The 21,842-nt window shown below is 33.6% G+C and overlaps 1 protein-coding gene across 24 annotated transcripts in view; it reads right to left on the minus strand.

The window, feature by feature from the left end:
- The window catches only part of shot (dystonin-like protein short stop), a 644,554-nt gene that overhangs the window by 106,346 nt on the left and 516,366 nt on the right, over nucleotides 1-21,842 (minus strand). The window contains exon 1 of one of the 24 annotated variants that reach the window (XM_089648715.1): nucleotides 14,174-14,438. The exons of the other annotated variants lie outside the window; for them this stretch is intronic. The gene's annotated coding sequence lies outside the window, so the exon portion shown is untranslated. Of the gene's footprint in view, nucleotides 1-14,173; nucleotides 14,439-21,842 lie in introns of those variants that run through there. 24 annotated transcript variants of the gene reach the window in all.

The following is a 21,842-nucleotide window of genomic DNA, read 5'->3' on the forward strand; positions in this document are numbered from 1 at the left end:
TATTTCATATCAGTAAGTTTACTCCGTGTCATTCAGCGCCATTTTGTTGTTTTTTTAACATTTGAAAGATACCCGTTAAGAGAAAGATACAACCCAAAAATGTGTACATTCTTGGTATACCTTATTTGTAGGTAATAGGCATTAAAATCGCTTGACAAACGGAGTCTAGAAACGTTCGATTTCAAGCACAAAACTGGTTTCTATCTTGTAAATAATTTTGTAAGAAAGAAAAAAAATTGATCAAGTGAAACTGTCACAGATAATCTTGGCTATAATACTGTATTTTTTAAAGTTATTTCCTTTACGCGTTCACACATTTATATTGAAAAAAAAAATTTTTTTAGTAGTTACATTTATATTTTTCATTGAGTAATTTATTTTTTATGTGTATTCTACTCAAGCGAAACGATATGAAAACCTTTAATTTATCTAATGTACACCAATTCGTTATAAAGATTTATCAAAATAGTTATTTAGCATTAAGCTTCTGACCTGACAATATGCTATTCGTCCTTTTCTGATGATCACAATTTGTTCATGAACTGATACGGACTTGGGATGGGTTGTTTCAGAAAATTTGAACAATTCTTAAAATTTCAAAGATAATTTTCAAGTAATGTGAAAGATTTTTTCAAGTTCTGTCAAGCAACTAGCCTATAATTATGCAATAACAGAATTTTAATAGGACTTTCACAGAACCCGAAAATGAACGTTTAAATTTGATGAATTGTTAAAGTTCTGGGAAACAACCCATTCTTAGAAGTCAAAAAACAAAATGATGCTGGATGGACATTTCATGACATTGTTACACGTGAATAGTATAATTCTGCCAGAGTAGAAGTTAAACTAGGAATATAAATTATTACGAAATATTTCCGGAAATGCGAAGATGTTCATCTTTTTAAATGGCGCGAAACAACGCGGTTGCTGGACCGGAAACGGGGGTTATCCATTTTCAAATAAACGGAAATGTATTTCTTCTGAGATAGTTTTCAACATCTAGTACGAGTCACAGTCCTATTGATTTTCTACACATATTGCAACATTATCTTTAGACTACATATTATTTTTTATTTTTAAACGGGCGGTCCGTTTGATAGATTCCCCAATCTTAACAAACGGACTGCAATCTTTAGAGCACAGGCGTCAGGTAGGTATGCTGTCCTTGTTCTATCGGTATTACAATGGAAGATGCTCTGAGGAACTAGCGTCATTGATCCCTTCGGCACCGGTGCGTAGTCGGGATACACGCCAAACGCGCGCCCAACATTTGTACACAGTTGACACTTGTCACATGAGAACGGGTCGCTTCTACGATTCGTTCTTAAGTTCAACGGCTCGGCTGTGGAACGAACTGCCGGCCTCTGTGTTTCCTCCCTCCTACAACATGGGACTCTTCAAGACCCATGTTCACTCCTTCCTCTCCACAAAAAGACCCTCCACACAGCATCCCCAAAGATGACATAGGCCCTGAGGGAAATTATTTTCTTCTGGGCCTCCTGTGTGGAGTAAATATAAAAAAAAAAAAAAAAAAAAAATTATTGTCAATCCATTAAAATTAATGATCGGATTTCTGAATATAATATTAATTTAACCTGTTGATGCCCGGAGCATAAAACAGAAAAATATAAATGGAACCTAAAGTTTTATTAGCCCAAGCGATGTTGATTTTGTTTTTCATACATTTTTCGAAGCATTAAGGTCAAAATCGCTTCGCGAATTACTCTATTAAGGATCATACTAGAATGCTCGCATGTTCTCCAAAGACCCATCGGCGTTCCTGGTTAATGGTAGATACTCTCAGTATCGCATCAGAAAAAAACCCACGATTCCGAATCGGAACGATGCTTGAAATGACATTAATCGTGTTTGTTTACCAGATCTGAATAGCCAGGCACTTCTCGACCTTCCTCTACTGAATCACTTACCCTTCAAGTCCCTTCAGCGTTATGGGATACTACATTTGGGGATGCCATAGTCCTACTGGCTTTGGGCAGTTGGAACTCTTGTGTGGTGGTCACATAAATAAAAAATTTAATGCATATGCATATGCCCATTTCCTAATACTCAACCCAGGAAATTAACATCTACATAAAATAATACTTATTTCTATTTACATAACTCGACCCCTCTCAAAAAGAAATCGTAACAAGTTACGTATTTTTAGCACAACAAATATTTCAACATTGATGTTGTCTTCTACAACGAAATTTCATGTTTTTTACAAACGTTTCTTATTAATTAGATCATGCTGAGGAGAAAAGTTTTTAAAATTTTGGAAAATACCGAATAGTAGTACCGAAGATATAAGCCGTCAAAATTTTTAAATTTGCGACCGGCTAAAAAGCGTGTGACATCACGGTACATGTTCTGCAGTACTGCAGAAGTGTCATGCGATTTATGAATTTACTGAATTGTGTTTCATGTGATCCAAAACTAAATTTACTGTCATTATTAAATCTTGAAAATGATAACTCTCTATATAAACACATTGTTATCAAAATAATATTTAAAAAAAAAACAGGAGACAACCTCATTACTGAAAGTATATTCCCTGAAAGTGTGAACTTTGAACTGTGCCATTTGGAAAGAAAACTGAAGTCGCCAATTAACATAATACCTATCGACGCCTAGTTTGCAAATACATCTGCCTAACCCTTCTTGTCATTGTTCGTGTATATTTATATTTCTGAGAACACAGCATTATTTCTGTCATGACATTTATAGATCAATCTATTTTCAAAACTGTAATTTTGAACTGCACCTAAGTAGTGTAGTCGATTTTTTTGACTTCCGTGTTCTAATTTCGAAAAGGGCGGGCTCTCTTGCGATGACGCGTCGCGACGCTCTTTTGTTTTAACGTCGTTCTATTTTCAAATAGAGCGTCGTAAATCTCAGGAGATTACCGAATTCTCAATACGTCATTTTGGAAGCTTAAAAATCTCTACGGTAAAGACGAAAATACCGAATACACAAGATTGGTTTATACTAAACGAAAAAATATATAAAATTTGTTTCATCTGTTCTATACCTCAGCTTTTAGTTGAAAAAATGTTTTTTTATACAATACCGACACAATAATATGTCATGGAAGAAGCTACCGGCATTCGTGTTTCCTCCCTCGTTCAAGCTGGGCCCCATGAAGTTGCCCAACGGTGTAGCGATATAAGTGTAATTATTGGTACACAGTACAGTTAAAAATAATAAAAAAACAAGCAACACCAATATATGTATTATGTTTCAATCGATAAGGTTTTTGTTTCCCAATAATTAACCTTGAGGACAGATCTACTGTATTCAGTTACAATGGGGTCATATTTAAAAACCCTCAATGCATAGAATGGGTCGATACTTACACAGGGGGAACAAAACGATGTCTAAAAGCGAAGACATTGTATCTCCACTAAAGAAAACTCAAAAATGTAAACGAGTTTGACATGGCCTCTCTATCTCACATCATTCCATATTGATCTTAACCTACTCGAAATAATAGATAATGAAGATAACGAACACGGCAAGGAGAGGGGCGCATAGTTCGTCAGCTATACCAAGCACTTAATCGAATCGAATCAGTTCAAAATAGACTTAACTCGATCTGAGTCTTAACTATTTCAAATTAGAAAATATAAATGAATTTCCTGAAAAAAAAAACTTTACAACCGTGTAGATTCTTTCCTCTTGGTCATAATTTTTTTTTTTTTTTAAATAAAGTCAAATATTCCCGGGTTATGAAAATAACCTGACAATATTTGAAAATCTCCTACTACCACCACAGAAAGCGGAAAATGTTGCTTGTGTTGTGATGGAGGACTTAGCCAGTTGAGGAATTGAACACGCTACGCCTGGGTGGGACCCAAGCGCGATGTCAACTCGGCCACCGACCGGTCAAAACAAAACCAATCCCCACCTACTAAGAAACTCCGAAACTTTCCATATTCCTTTACAAACAATTAACTTAACATTCTCTTACCTCTGCAAATGTGTGAACTAAGATTTCTGAAATGTTTATCGAACTTTACTAAATTTCTCGAATCTCTTGTTTTAACTTAATTTCTCTTGACCCAAACATAATTGTTTATTGTTTTTTGTTGTTGTTTCAAATACTTTGTTTTGTTTTATACATTATTGTTGTACACGGTTATTGAACGGTTAGTAATTGTTATTTATTTGTAATTTTTGTAACGTTAACCCTCTGTCTGTTATGTACACTAAAAATAAAACTTCACGACTACATAAAATAATTTAAGGTTGAATGAGCTTGCCAAGAAATGAAATTCTTCCGAAGAAGTTTAAATGGGCGATGGCCAATACGGCTAATACGAGAAAGTATTTTCTATCGGAACAACTCTGAGAAAATCTAACCTAAATATTTAACCGGACATTTTATTTATTCGATTCTAAAAACTATTAATTTAGCAGTTTACTACTTGAAATAGCTTTAGCCGTGTTTGGTGACAAGATCTGAATAGCCAAGTACTTTCCTACCTTCCTCTCCCCACCTCCTTCCCCTCCCCGCTAGTCTCACTAGCTCCAGACCGTTGGGAGAAGTGAGGAATCTTGTGCGGTATTCAAATCTATCTATCTATATAAATAAAAATTTAAATGCTCGTTTGCTCAAAATCTTAAATCTCCGAAAATTCTTCACCGATTGCTTTGAAATTTTGACACAACGTTGCAATCGAATACGTGTGTTTTTGTATATCTATATTATATAGATGTCACCTATGAGAGGTAAAAACATGCGTATTAGATCTATCAATAAATTTATGTAAATTTATGCAAAAATCAGTCATTTTAAATACATGTAGAATAACGAAAGATTTTTTAAATATTTATGTTGAGGGATCAGTAGGATTTATAGGCCCTGTTAGGAGTTCTACCGAGCCGAACTCTATGATATGAAAATATCTGGAGTCGGTGAATTATTTTCCATTTGATCTCTGGTGAGTTGACGTGTTGTTCTTGTATTGTTTTGTATTTATTTTGCTTATATAATGCACTTGCATAATGTTGAATGACTAGATGATCATTTGTGGAAAAGTGTGTGGAAGAGTTTAGTTTTTCCTGTGGGGAAGATTTAACCCGGACATAAAGTCGGAAAATAGCGAAGAATTATATTACAATATTCGATGTTTGTTATATTATATTTCGACTATAAAATATATTATTCGTGTCGCGTCTATCGCATTATTATAAAGGTCACGGTGTCATTCGGAACGGACTCTACATATTAAATGTTACATATGGGACACATATATTTATAGGTATAGTGTGACGTACGTATGTAGTGAAATGCCACATAACATAATTATGTATGTACAGTTGTAGTTGGCTAGACGGTATACAATGTTGACCGACATATCGTGGGAGAAATAATAACTATTTTGAATATTATCTCAATGACTGTACAGTTTAGGATTATTGTAAACGGAAGTGGTGCCCTCTGTTATTTTCAAAAACAACCTTTGAAATTTTCAAAACCGCGGAATCGGGTTTTCATCGGCTTCTAATTATTTATAGTACATTTTACTACAAGTTATATGTTTCAAATTAAATTATACATAGTTAATGTACCTATTACGCATGTCCTTAAAATGTCTTGTTGATTTCGTTTGGGATGAAAATATTGTTCTTAAATATATTAATCAATGACTCTGACAAAAGCTCTGAAGTCAAGTTTGCGAGATTCGTGAAAACATCTGAGATAATAAACTGACATAAGTGTGCTGTGGGCAATGACGTCAGATTACATCTAGACTTGTGTATTGTCTCACAAAATTAAGATAAAATGTTGCAAGTAAGAAACGCTCTTATTCTTAATTCAAACGTTGTTCATGCATGACAAAGATTGACATTCAGATGTGTACGAACGAAATTAACGATAGGTTTTTCGTATTTAAAAGATGCCTCGAATACTAACTACCTTAAGGCCGACTAGAGTTCAAGCCTGGGCGCCTGGCCGATTTTGAGGTGTCAAGCGATCAAGTCAGTGCCGTGCCGTAATAGAGCAACGACAGTTTGCAAATGTCGGCGATTGTTGTTATTGGTCTCTTATTCTTAATTCAAACGTTGTTCATGCATGACAAAGATTGACATTCAGATGTGTACGAACGAAATTAACGATAGGTTTTTCGTATTTAAAAGATGCCTCGAATACTAACTACCTTAAGGCCGACTAGAGTTCAAGCCTGGGCGCCTGGCCGATTTTGAGGTGTCAAGCGATCAAGTCAGTGCCGTGCCGTAATAGAGCAACGACAGTTTGCAAATGTCGGCGATTGTTGTTATTGGTATTGTTCTTACTGCTGATGTGTATGTTGTTTTACCGCAAGCATATAAATTAACAAGAGTGATTAGACCTTTAAATAGTGAATTTGTAATTTGGTTATTGCGCGCCCAGACCTCTACTCTAGTCGACCTTGCATTTTACTTTATTGTGACGCATCTTATGCGTCATGGAGAAACAACTGTATTATTTATATTAACCGAAAAAATAATAATAATTTGCATGTATTTAAAAATGAAATATTATTTATTGGCGTTTACAGTGTTTTCCGAGTAATTAATACACTTAATATAATCACGCACGTGGGCATTTTGGTACTTTTTAAAGGCAATTTGTGGCAAGAGGTAGCACACGTCCTTAGGCGCCGCGTTACAATTTAGCACTAAAACAACTAAATCGAAAACACTACAATTGACGTACTTTTTGCTTTTTTTATTGGTTTTCAAGCTACAATCTCGTTAAACTGCAATAAAGCAGTTTGTCAACAGGATGTTAATGAACAATTACATACATACACAGATAATATTATTACTATAACTATACAATTAACACACCTACATTAATATAAACTATCTATATTTAGTAACCATTGTTTCAGCATATATCTCAATCTATTTGTAGAATCGCAATTTTTTATATTAATGGGTAACATGTAAAGCATTTTTGGCACGTTAAATTCTAGGGTTCGCCGTCACTTTTTGCCACTTTAAGATTTGTACAGCGCGTCTATATATATATTAACGTCATTGGTTGTGGGCGTGTCCGTGTGCCTGAAGAATGCTTAAATTTTACTTACTTCAGGGAAATTGAAAAAAACCTTTTTAAATATCGAAATAATTTATTGAAAAAACAATAATTTTATTTTATAATCTGGTACCTAGGAGCCGAAATATCTTGAATTGCCATGCTCATATTATTTTTAATATCAATATGTAAGTATCAACAGTATTAAAAATCAACTTTTATTGACACACGTTTAGAATTACAATTTTGATTCATTTTAACGTTCATAATTAACATAATATTTACATATTTTCCGGTAACCAGTATTATGCTGTTTTCATATTGCATGTTATTGACAGTGTGACAAGGTACACGATGACATCATTGATATTTTACAATCAAGCTTAGCGCGGTCAGATAAAAATAATTGATAAAAAATAATGATCACACAAAACGACAATTTTATAGACGCAAAAAATTTGCAATACCAAAAAGTAGGCTAATGACATCAGATAAAAAAAAAAGATTTTAAATTGCAGTTTACAACTATTACTAGGGTCGTATAAAACAAATTGTTTCGGGTGTAATACATAAACAATGTTATAAAATACTCTCAGTATAGCCCTGTTGAAAGACCATCATTCAGAATCTAAACGTTGTTTCATTCGTTTATAGTGACTAGATCTTACTAGCCAGATACTTCTCAACATTCATCTTCTCATCTAACTCTCCTCCCCACTCATTTCAACCTCATAATATATCCCAAATTGGGGATGCCAGAGTTCCACTGGCTCGTACAGTTCTGATTCTTTTGCGAATTCAGAATCTAAACGTTGCTTCAGTCGTGTTTAGTGACTAGATCTTTACAGCCAGATACTTCCCAACCTTCATCTTTCCATCTCCCTTCCCTCCCCACTTCTTCCAGCCTCACAACATACCCCAAATTGAGATGCTAGAATTCCACTGCATCGTACAGTTCTGATTCATTTGCGGTTCTCTTAAGACCACAATTCAGAATCTAAACGTTGCTTCAGTCGTGTTTAGCGACTAGATCTTTACATATACTTCCCAACCTTCATCTTTCCATCTCCCTTCCCTCCCCACTTCATTCAGCCTCACAGCATACCCCAAATTGAGGATGACAGAATTCCACTGGCTCGTACAGTTCTGATTCTTTTGCGGTTCTCTTAAGACCACAATTCAGAATTTAAACGTTGCTTCAGTCGTGTTTAGTGACTAGAGCTTTACAGCCAGATACTTCCCAACCTTCATCTTTCCATCTCCCTTCCCTCCCCACTTCATTCAGCCTCACACCATACCCAAAATTGGGGATGTCAGAGTTCCGATGCACCGGACAGTTAGAAAATTATACTATACTCTTTCAAGCTAGGAACATTAAAAATGCAGATACAGAATAAGTAATTATTATTTATTTCTGCTATGGAAACATCACGATTGCACAGATAAAGATGTCGAAGAACATCATAAAGCTTTTTCATCGTTATCTTTGTAACTAATCATTCGAAAACACATTCCTGATAAACGAAAATATGTTAAATAATAATATAAAATATATATTATGCACGCAAAACCGGATAACACATGCTATAATAATATCTGATAGTATTATTATATTTGACTGTACAGTTTATATTGTTGCAAACGGAAGTGGCGCCATCTGTTATTTAAAAAAAGAATCATTAATGTTTTCAAACCGCGAATTTTATTTGCTAGTAATTAATTAACATAACATGACTGATTTAAAGTTGCGGTCAGGTGAGAACTGCAATTTTAGCTTCATCCGCTTATGAAATATCTTATTTTGTTGTTCCGGTTGGCGAATTTCATTGAAATAATTTACAATGGTTATTTAACTATACGTAATAATTATACCAAGTTTCTAAATACATGACGAACAAATCAAAATTAAAAGTGATGCAATTAATTATGTCGACATTAATGTAGTTAATTCAGTTAGATTTTATCTGCAGTTTTAATCTGAAAATAATATTAATGCACTGAATAGATAATTCCAAGAATTATTGTGATCCATAATACTGATATGAAAAATAAAACAGATTTCGCCAATGTGTATCATATATACATTATTTGATTCGTAGGTCACAGGAAGGCCAATAAAATTGATTATTTCTTCTAGAAAGAAGTTCTATATTTGAAAATGTTTCAATCATAAGTAAGTTAAAATTGATCTAACTTCGGGCATAACGTACATGCCCACAACACAACTCCATTCGTTTATATCTTCGGTGTATTTTTACGACTAGATTTCAGCTCAAGATAATAATATTATAAGACATTTTAATTAATTAATATCTCGATTGTAAAGCAGAAATCTGTCACAAAATCTTGAACGATGAGCTTTACAATCATGAAATTTGCACAGCTATTTATGTCTGGAATATTTGCGTGTGTTTAATACTTTCAACCGGCAACCTTGCATTGAATTATTCAATCTATCTTATATCTATATATTTGTATATTATAAAGAGGGGTGTCGGTGGCGGCGTGGTTTTGTTTTTTATACAAATCTACAGTTTTATTCCGAAATTGGTGAAATTTTGCATACTAGACCTTCAAAACAAGATGAAGGTGACTGTCTAGACAAGATTTGGAAAAATCACACCCCTGACCCATTTCTCTCCCCTTAGAGTAGAATTTGGATACGTTTTAATGAAATTCTGCAAACGTTCAAAATAAGATAAAAACTACTGTCTACATCTAATTCCGAAAATCTCTGAAAAGATCGGGCAAAGCCGGGAACTTAGGCTATCTCTAAATAGTATAAAATACAGTCTCTGTTTGTGCGCTTCGTTTTTCTAAACTGCGCAACGGATTTTGATAGGATTTTCACTATTATTTAGACAATTTCTTCCGGAAGGTTTTTATATAAAATACAATATTATATTTAAAGAAAGTAGAGAAAAGTCAATGTTTTGTAATTAAGTCGTATGAGATACATCAAAATAATCTACTACGGAATTGTATACATTAAAAAGGCCCATAGAAAAGTCCGCTATAGTCTCCTAAGGATAACCCCTAGCAATGCCGGGTACATGTCTGATAGTTTAACTATAAAAAAAACAACACGAGATATCATATTTTTCAATAATTTAATAATAAAAAAGATTGTTGAAACTAGGGCGAAACCGAGCAGTAACTACTTAATCTATCCCCGTTAACTCTCTATTATCCTTAGCCAAAATGTCTGTATTAAACTACAACAAAGCGAATGAATTCGATAGATTCGCTCAATTATTGAGCGTTTTTCTAAACAATATAAAATATGTGCATGCTAGATTTCTCTTCTATTCTATTCATTAAAGTGCCCTTGACTCGAGGTGATTTTGCAAAAAAACGATGCAACATTTTAACAATGCAGATTGGTTTTCAATGAGAAATATTTAACAGAATTTTATCTTAGATTCTAGATTAAAGTTTAGTATATATATGCACAATGATTCACAACATTATTTTCGGTTCTTTTTCAAAATAACAAAACGTAAACAAAATTACTGCAGGAACGCCTTTTTCCATTCATCGAATCGAAACATCCGGACAGTGATTTTACGATTTACGTAATCGTAAAAGCTCGCACAACAATTTAAGTTAATCAAAAAAACTTTCTTATTTTAAACATACAATAAATAAAGCTCGCTACATTGTATATTTAAAATCTTGTGTTGAATTATAATATTATTAATAATAATAACAACAAAAAAACGTTAATCTCCAATATGTATTTTAATGGTAAAAAAGCAAACTTTTCTTGAAGAAACACACTGAAATAGACTCAATATTGTAAGCTGCATTCGTTACAAAAACATAACACTTTTAAATAAGTCGTGATACATCAAAAACACTGCAATTTCACTGCGTCGACGAAATATGTGAAGAGAAAAATCAATACCACCAAACGAAAATTCACTTTTTACACCACTATTTATTAATAATACGACGTTTTAAAGTGTTTTCCACTGTTTTAAATCGTTTTTACAGCAAAATTTAGTCTAAAAAACAGTATAAAATGAGTTTAAAAGCTTTCCTATATCCGGCACATATGTCAACGTTCTAGGTTATGTTTTTCCGGCTTGGTTTAGTTTGGGAAAATGCCGCAAAGGGGGAGTGTCGCTAGCTACGCTCAGCTGTTGGAATTTCAAACTCCGTACTATTAACAATATGTGGAACGGGAATTTCGCAATTTCTTCGCGAGAGTTACGGCGCGCGCATCGCGGGACGTACGCAACAAAAATTCACGTTTAATTGGTGGCAACTTCGAACACGAAAACAAAATATAAAGAAGAATTTGACTAGTTTTATGGGCGATGTTTCTAAGACAAACTTTCTCAGAATTGTTCGGAGGGACCTTCGAATATATTGGAAAGGATTTCGATGTATTGTATCGTTCCCTGAATAGCCGTTTGAATAAACCACATTTGAAAGTGTCATTATTTTAAATTGCTTAAAATAATTTATCTATATCGCTTTTAAACGTTTAATTTAACGATTTGTTTTTAATATTACTCTCAGAATTATTGAGATTTGTCATAACATTATGGATAAATTATTGTTCTTCGAAATATTATTACTCAAGCAATTGTTTTTAAATCAACTGCAACGTTTTTCCAATTTCTGAGAAACTATAATAAAATAATTTGCATAATTTTAAGCCACGATATCTTTCGAACAAACATTTTTAGTAGAGGTGACTTTGCTACGTTTGAACGACGGGATTTAAATTGGAATTTTATGTAATCTTTAATCGCAAAGATGAAATGTGCTTCTTGAAGCAGCGTTAACTTTCAAAAGTTAAGTTATGTCATCATGAAATTTGTTATTTCTAGGTCATACAGCAATTATAGCTTAACATAAGCTATTTTCTGAATCAGTTAAAACTCTCAAGCGTTGAGTTCTGACGTTATTAAATTTAGTTTTTGTAGATTGACCTATTGAATACCCACATTTGCATTCTGCACAACATGCGCGCCTGTTTGTGTGCAGAATTATCATAGACAACGAGTCTATGTGCAGAGTTTCAGCTCTATCGGATGTCGGGAAGCGGGTAAATTTCCACCTCAAAGATTCATTCATCAATTCAAGAAAACAAAATCTATTTAAAAAGAAATAAGACACAACAAAAAGTGACAAGAAAATTATGTGTTTTCATTTTTTTAAATATATTTTAAAGCATTCAACTTTTAAACAATGTTTGTGTTGATATATTTCGTTGAAAATATTATATTAATATGTTTTACACGAGAAGTATTTTATCTACTGAGTGTATGTACATTTGAATGGACCGTGTTGATAAGATTAATATACAGTCGGTACCTGCTTAGTACCTACCTATTACGATAAGAACATGATCGATCATTACATTTAGCTGAATAATCAGTGAATATAATATACAGGTACTTATAATTGAACCTACTTACAAAACGGGTTTCACCGGTAGTCACCGCTAAATGCCCTTTCAGTTAAAAAATTAATTTGTCCTGCTGTTGTCAAACAAAAATAAAGGGGTCTATAAACCTAACAGAACAGTGACAAGACATGAAAAAAACTAACCCAATTTAAACTAACCCAAGCTAACCTAACCCAATTAAAGCTAACCCAACCTAAGATAACCCCATTAAAGCTAACCCAACCTAACCTAACCCAATTTAAACTAACCCAAGCTAACCCAACCTAAGACAACCCCATTAAAGCTAAACCAACCTAACCTAACCCAATTACTAACCCAACCTAACCTAATCCAATTTAAACTAACCCAAACAGCTATGATCATTTAAAAAAAACAATATCTAGGTAGGTACAGCCTTCCTCATCGATGAGATGGGGAGAATTAGTAGTCGTCGTTACTTCTTGAAGATACCACACGGCAGAACAGATGTTCTAGCATTACTATGTTTTCATTCGAAAGCAATATTCCTCTTGTCATGTTGTACTCAACATGACAAGAGGAATATTGCTTTTGAATGACATTTCAAAAATAGTTGATAATATATTTAATTATGTACCTTAAAACCTTTCTTGTATTATTACCATCTACTCAAATGTTAAGAATGATTTCTAACATTCAATAATTTAAATAATAATACTATTTTTAAATTTTTCAAAAGAAAAAAAACATTGTCAAAAACGACTAAATAATAATATATTAATAAATCTAGAAAAATGTAACAAGTTTCGACGTTTTTCAGTGAAATTAAACCAATAAACGCAAGAATTTATTCGCATCCCGCGTAAAACCGGTTTGTAATTCCCATGTAACAGTTTCGACTTTCGACACACTCACGATGCGTAGTTAAAATAATTTTAAAAAAATTTGATTCATTATCCGGAATCTTGTTTTAAAAAAAGTAAAAGTAATTTATATACCTAGGAAAAAATGTTGACTCTAAAACGTAATAACCATTTTAATGACTATGCTATCATGAATTTAGGACAGGTATCGACTATAAATCATTGCTCAGTATTACATAAACAAGCACAATATTAGCAATGCAAATATTCGCCTATATTATTATCTCAAATTGCATTTTAAAAATCAGTATACGTGTATAAATGCGGGCAACGCCTAGAAAACATTTCAAAAATCGAATTTAAACTATTCCAAAATCTAATATAAACAACTCAAAAATCTAATATAAACAATTCAAAAATCGAATATAAAACTTGGTGCTTATTATTGGGTAATTCGAAGAACAGAACATCTAAACGTTAATTCAAAATTCGAATTCACATTGCGATAAGAAACGATCGAATATAAAATGTTTGCTTTCAAATAGTTCTAATCGCAAACACAAACGTATTATTTATTTATCTTTTTATAAAATTCTTGATAGTTGTAAAGGTAATCTAGTAATCCATTGATAATAAACTCGGTTATTTTTATCAGAGCTTATCCTTAAAGCCAACTTCAAAACACAATTCTTCACTCAATACAATCACTAATATTTTTGTATAAACACATCACAATAATATCACAGGAACAAATGCGCGTGGAATCACTACGATAAATATAATAATTACACAAAAACCACCACAATCGAACGTTTTTCAAAAACAATTGCAAAAATAAATCAGAATTATTTTGACATCCGGCCAAATAATCACAAAACTCCAATTTTAAAACTGAAAACTCACGAAATTATTCATATTTTCGATTCGTATACGATTTTTAAACACTGAACTTTCCGCGTAGGTACTAATAATAAATTAATGTTTATTATTTTAAAATTGTTGGCCTTTCAACCGGCACAATGAAAATTCGGGTTCGTTCGTATTTCACATTGTATCGCGGCGAATTATTATCGATAATAATAATATTAGCTTCGTTCTTCGTTCGCGTGAAATGATAAAATGTTTATTTTGGTTTGCTGTGGAACCGCGCGCCGCGATGTCCCGGCAACTTCTGATGTATGTCTGATTCTTGTTGCGGAAAAGCGAACGAACCGGCTTGGAGCAAAGGGGGGCAAGAGCGAAGTTGGGGCCGAATCGATTTATCGAAGAGTTTCGGACATTGAAAACGTTGTATTTATAGTGTCCGAGTTTAGCAAATATCGTAAGTGACGAAATGCCATATGTTTTAGTAGACGCGTTATTTATTGTCATCCATCATGATATATTTGGTAACGCCTATAAGCCTCATTCAAATGAGAAGTTTTTTCAGCGCGCTGCAATTTTCGCCATCCTGAGATTTTCCCAGCGTTTTTTTTTGCCATTCTGAGTCAAACGGCCTGAATTTTTCTGCATTTTTCGCTAGCCCCGCCGTAATTTCCACCAAGACTTCCGTAGCATCGTGGTCTACACATCTGACTTTTAGTCGGGAGGTAGTGGCTTAGATTCCGTAAAGTCTGAAGCATGGGCGACTAGAGCACAGTCTTGGGAGCGCGACCGCCAAATTACGAAGTCAGTGCTGTCGCTAAATAAACTTCAATGATTAAAGCAGTCTAATTAATCATTTTATTTCATATGATTGCCGTAAAACAACACAAATCAGAAGTAATAACGAGTGTCGATAACAATCACCGCCATTCGCAAACTTTCGTTGCTCGATGGCACTGACTTAATCACGTGACACTTCAAAACCGACGCGCGCTAGGGCTTGTACCTGGCATTGGGCTAAAGTAAGCTACGGCAGTTTATGCAGCTTACTTCAACTTCAACGGTTGTCAAAATTCATATTTGACCGACAGTAACGGTGCGGTTTTAAAAATGATTTTCTTTAGAAAGAAAACAAATATGAACTTTGAGTTAACGGAATTCGTATACACACAAAATGTAAACAACGAAATGATAGATTGAAGTAAACAAACTCTTTGAGGAAACAAAGTGTATTGCCCTGTTCATTGGGGTTCAAAAGCTGCCGGATTTTTTCTAGCGAAAGTCTGCAACATAAAGGTGTTACCAATTATTGCTACAGCGGTGTAGTTCTCGTCGGCTAGAAAAAAAAACGTCGAAAAGCCCCGATGTAAACGAAGCTTGTGCGTTTTTGCATCTGGTAATAAATATATGACACTTCGACCTTAACAAATTAATAACAGCAACAAAAACTAGATTAATAAATAATATTAATTAAGCATGATAAAATCAGAATTTAAAGTCATACACCGCGGTGTGATATTAAAAAAATGAAGGCATTCCTAACAGCGTGTTATTTTCCTTATGAAAGTTTTTCCGGCTGTGTAATCAATAATTCTAGCAATAGAAAATATCAGAAATATAATAAACTTACTGAAGTCCCCGGAATTGCCCGGGTTTTCAACGGAGTGTTTCGAAATCAGATATAGACAGTAATTTTCTTCTTATTTTGAACGTCAAGGGTGCAAAATATTATCAAGAATTATCAAAATTTTCAAAAAAGGGGTGGGAAAAGGGGGCTCGGGTGGGTTTTCGAAATTTCATCAATCTCGGGATAAAATTGTAGATTTGTTTAAAAAAACAAACCCACATCCAAACATTCTTCTTTATATATTATTTAGAAACGATTCCTTCAGCCGAATTTGAAACAAGACTTGTCCTTATGCGAGTCTTTTTAGTAAAATCTTAGATATTTTTTTACGAGTTAAAATTTCACCTGCGCCGAAGTGAGAGTTAACTGCCTCTTCATAATGCAAGTGGTTTAAAACGTGGAAGAAGCAAGGCACGTCGCCAGCTGTTGTAGTTAAGTGTGGATTGGGTGCCAAAAGTACGAGGAAATGGGGCAGAAGTGGAAGGAAGTTATAGATAGACACATAGAAAGAGATTTGCTAACTGTATCCGAGTCTATAGACAGGAAACCCATTATAAAGAACGAATTTCCTTCCTGCTATTACGGTACTTTGTAACGATTTTTAATCTGGCATAGCGAGGGTTAAAAAAACGTTAGAATCTAAAAAAATATTGGCGATTAGTCAAACATGGAGATAGGCTTAATTTTTGGCATGTTTTCAAAGAGTTCAACAGTCAAATTTAACGAATTAACTCGTAACGGTCTGTCTAAAGCCGCGTTTACACCAAAGGTGACAACTAAAAGTTGCTCTTCTCAAATTTAAAATCTAAATCTAAAAAAATATTGGCGATTAGTCAAACATGGAGATAGGCTTAATTTTTGGCATGTTTTCAAAGAGTTCAACAGTCAAATTTAACAAATTAACTCGTAACGGTCTGTCTAAAGCCGCGATTACACCAAAGGTGACAACTAAAAGTTGCTCTTCTCAAATTTAGAACAACAAACGGAAAACTTGTTGCCAAAGAATTGGCGCGGAAGGCAGTAGTGTCAATAATTAGGCAGTAGTGTAGCTGATCTCCGAGAAGACGACTTCGATCCGTTGTGTGGTGAGCTGAGGTGCGACGGAAGTGTCAAAAACTGCACTGAGAATGACCAGTAGTGACTTTGAGTATTTGATTTCAATGATCGGACATAAAATCAAGAAACGTGACACAAACTACAGGAAAGCAGTACCTGTCCAAGAAAAGTTAGCAGTTATATTACGTTTTTTGGCTACTGGTGATTCGTACACAAGTCTCAGTTATTTGTTTAAAATCTCAAAATCAACCATTTCACTGTTTGTTATTGACGTTTGTAAGTTTGCGTGGAGGGGGAACAGTTTTCCACTAGTTTCCTACAAGTTGCTAGCGCAAAGCGCGCAGCAACAAATCTTCCACTTTTAGTTGTCAACTTTCTTTGATCTTTACCAACACTACACGGGAAACTAAAATTTAGTGGAAGATTTGTCTCTCCACAAGTGGAAGACAGAAAAAGTTGCTGTATGTTGTAGAAAAAGCAACAAATTGCCGCAACTTGTGGAAAACTTAGTGGAAGACTTTGGTGTAAACGCCGCTTTATAAATAGCTTAAATACGAGTAATAAACGACCAAAAATAATAAGAGACGATTAACCAAGAAAATAAAATGGAAGGTTAATGACCGCTATGTTAATTCTAAATATAGTCCTTCTTACTAATAAACGTGTTTTTAAATTGTATACAACTGATTAACACCCATTTACCCTACATTAGTGGTCGTTTTATGAGTTGTGTAAAATATAAAACACTTTTATTATCAAGGTCCAATGTGTCCGTCGTGTTTTCAAGCTAGTAAAGAATAGATATCATCATTTTAACATATTTTTAAGCTAATAAGTAATAATATGTATAATTTTGTAAAGCTAAAGAGGAAAAGCTAACATTATATTGTAGTCACATTTTCAAGCTAATAAGGAATATAAATACGGCTGCAATATTTTCACGGTAATAAGGAATAGATAAATAGAAAATCGTCATATTTTCACGCTAATAAAGAATAGATAAATAGAAAATCGTCATATTTTCACGCTAATAAGGAATAGATATCTAGAAAATCGTCATATTTTCACGCTAATAAGGAATAGATATCTAGAGAATCGTCATATTTTCACGCTAATAAAGCATAGATAAATAGAATATCGTCATATTTTCAAGAAAATAATGTTTATAATGTAACGATTTCTTCGTTCTTTTAAGATAACTAACAAATATGTATAATTTTATAATGTTTCTCACACAAGAGTCCCAATTGCACCCAATTGTTGGGAGTCAGTTGAATTATGGCATCCCCAATTTTATTATCGGAATATGTTATGAGGATGCAGAGAGTGGGATGGAAGGAGACGAGAGAGAGGAAGGTTGGGAAGTACCTGGCTATTCAGATCAGGTCACCAAAACAAACGTTTCGATTCTGAACGGTGGTCTTTCACAAGAACTATACCAAACTGTTCAATTTATATTATAATACAGTGAAGTAGTATAACTCTTCGAGACACCGTCACGCCAAGTGCCCGTGATGTGGTTCAAAAATAAAATCATCCTTCTCAATGAATTACTGTCTCTTCTAATTGGACCAACGAACAAAAATAAACCGTACAAGTACACATTAAAAAGTTTTTAAGAATATGCCGGTTAACGAACGCGAGACAAGTCTGAAGATTTCTTTTACATGGCAATTATTTTCCTATTTGAAAAGAATCTGAAAACGAATGTTACAGGCAGGCACTGTTTTTTTTCCTGAAAGTTTTTTAGTCGGAATCGTATTATGTGACTCCATTACAACTTCATACTATATATTGTGAATTTCTTTTGTGTTCTTTTTCGAAAAGTTTTTTTTCATTATTACATTCGATCAGATTTAGAAAAAATAATTGAAGCGGAAATCTATAAAAAAACAATACAATTTGTAGAAAATGTAGGAAAATATTTTTTTTAAATTGTGTATGTGTAAACGATCTTTCATTATTTTAATATGGAACGACTTTTTTTGAGATATCAATAAAAATTTCAAAAATTCATAGCTAATGATAAAAATGTATATTTTTTACAGTAGCTGCTCCACACAAGAGGCCACGAGGAAAATATTTCCCTCAGGGCCTATGTCATCTTTGGGGATGCTGTGTGGAGGGTCTTTTCAAGGAAAGGAAGGAGAAGAAAAAATTCTCAAGGCGATTTGGTTGAGAGTCCTGCTGGACAGGTCAAATAGTCTACCTCAAATAATATCTACCGATCCGACCCGCCACGCAGTAAATGAATCCGGACACCCCTGCTAAGTCAGCAAATGTGTCGATAAATAAGAACTGAAAATAGTTGCATTTCACTAGGAATTCTTAATAGAAAAAGCTCACCGCATTAACCCGGGCACCCCTGCTAAGTCACCAAATGTATCGATAAATATGAGCTGAAAATAGTTGCATTTCACTATAAATTCCTAATAGAAAAAGCTGTGCAAGTTTAATGACGTCAGAGTTCACCATTTGCGAGACACACAAACAGGTTTTCTGAAAAGTTTCAGGATTTTTTTGAAAACACACCTTTTTATGTATTTTTTTTTTAATTATGTCTGTCACTCATTGACAAAAGGGATGAGTATTTTTTTATGTTTGGTGGTCTTTCACAAGGGCAATACTGAAAGCATCTTCCACTCTATGCTTAACCTTATTGATCGTTTGCCAAGTAGTATTGATGCAGTGCTAAATACGCGATCGGATCGCTTTCATAAATTCTTGTCTTTATTTCCGCATATTGTATTCATACAAGAAAAATATATTGATTACAAAATTCATTAAAATATATATTGCAATTAATCGACGTAATCTCATTGAATTCCATAAAAGTGAAACAATAGTGAATTGATCATTAAATCATTGCAATGGTAAATTCAATTGAAAAATAAAATGATTCAGTAAATATTGCAAGTACTACCCGACGCGTACTCAACTTTCTATAAATATATTATGCATTTATAATTTATATATATATAAACCTTTTGGAAGAAATTCTCAAAATGATAGTGAAAACCGTATGAAAAATCCGTTGCGTAGTTAAATAAGAGCACAAACAGACAGATGCGGTTAGTGACAATGATTAGGTTTATTGTTATAGGCTTTTGGACGCGAGGCTTACTATTCAAGAACTTTTAGTTGTGTATAAGTCACCGTTAATAGTTATGTATAAGTCATCGTTAATAGTTATGTACAATCAGAAAAAATATGCAGGACTGATTCCGAAATGATACTAAAAAATGTAATTTGAAATCACGAACGCCGCTATGTATCTTTTTATGTATCTTCGTTTTAACATATTTTAGCTAGTCTTAATAATAATAATAATAATAATATTTGGCTAATTTATATAGCGCCGTTTTCGTGAGAAATCACCTCAAGGGCGCTGTACAAATATATTTCTTAAATATTTAATACTAGAACTACTGACTTATCTCTAAGACTTATATCTAGTGACTTACGACTAAGGCCTATAACTACTATCTTAACGACATATACACGAGTATTTACATATTTGGCAACTTAAAACTAAAATTAAAATTAACAATTTAATCTTACTAACGCCAGAAGAAGAAGGAAGTTCTATTATATTAGGGTGGATTTATTGTTAGCTGGATATATTATATGTTAAATGAATTAAATTAATGAATAAAATCAATCAATCGCCAATCTTAAACGCATTTAGATGATTCATCTGCCAAAAATTAAACCGATTAACTTTAATTAACTTAAATCCTGTATTCGTCTAGGATAACTTGAAACCTGTAAATTTGACTGTCCTGAAACGGGAATCCTTCCTAGTTGGACAGTCAAAATCATAAAATGTAATCAATATTATATTATAAAAAAATAATAATAAATAAATTTAAAAAATCATCGTTAATAGTTTTTCAATAGGTATAGGTATGATTTACATACGGTTTCTAGTTTATTCTGCTCATCGTAAATTGATTGAGAGGTTATTTTTTCCGAAAACCACAGTGAATATTGAGTAATCATTACTATTGAATGTCGTCGCTAGATGTCGTGTCGATGCCACGAAGTGGATTCGAGTCGAAGCCAAAACAATAATAATTCAAGAAGTAGGTATTGATCTTTGCTTCAAGGACACAGAATTTATATGATGGTGTATTTTTGTCAATTTATTGATTTCTCCATGTATGTATGTTTTTGTCTTGATAGTTTTGTTTTTCGAATACAAACACGCTTAGAATAATGTCTTAGCGAAATTCGTGAATTAACTCAGTAAATGAAAACGAATCTGACTTTGTACATGAATACACCGTAGACCAGTCCCAACTGCTTTCAACTGTCCGGAGTCAGTGAGACTATGGCATCCTCAATTTAGTTATGTTGTGAGTCTGAAGGGAATGAGATGTGGAAGAGGAAACTTTAGAAGTACGTAGTCCAAGCATGGCTAAATCCATTTCAAGCTGGTCTCTCTTGACACATCGTCTTGCACTGCAGCGGGAGGGATGGATACATACGTCCCTCACTCCTGGAAACACTGGTTCCTAGATTCCTACACATCCCTCATACCTTTTTCCACCCCAGATGTTTCTCTCCTTTATTTCCTTAAAAATACCATTTAAAGCATCCTTAAAGATGACACAGGTCCTGATGGAAATTATTTTACTTTAGATTGGTGAATGCGACCAATAGGTAAGGTACAACTCGATTACTCGGTACACAGTGACATATTAATAAATACAGTAGTATTACATTGGCCTCATTAAACTATGATAATCTTAAAGGTGAAGGACACGACTTTTATTATGTGTTTTTCATTCATAAATCGTTTACAATTCGCTTGGTTAATTTTAAACAAAGTTTCGCCGAATTCAGATAATAATAGGCATGGTAGGAAGTAGATTTTATCCATATTATTTATGGTTTTTAATTATACAGGGTGTTAAGGTACTTATTACTGACTTACTTTAACCAGTGATTCCTGACATTCAGGTTAGTCAGTCAATGATTAAAGTAAGTATCAAGTACGTCCCTTAACACCCTGTGTACACG

Source organism: Hesperophylax consimilis, chromosome 28 (assembly GCF_061612785.1).
Source record: "Hesperophylax consimilis isolate HC1 chromosome 28, BYU_Hcon_1.0, whole genome shotgun sequence".
Lineage (NCBI taxonomy): Eukaryota > Metazoa > Arthropoda > Insecta > Trichoptera > Limnephilidae > Hesperophylax > Hesperophylax consimilis.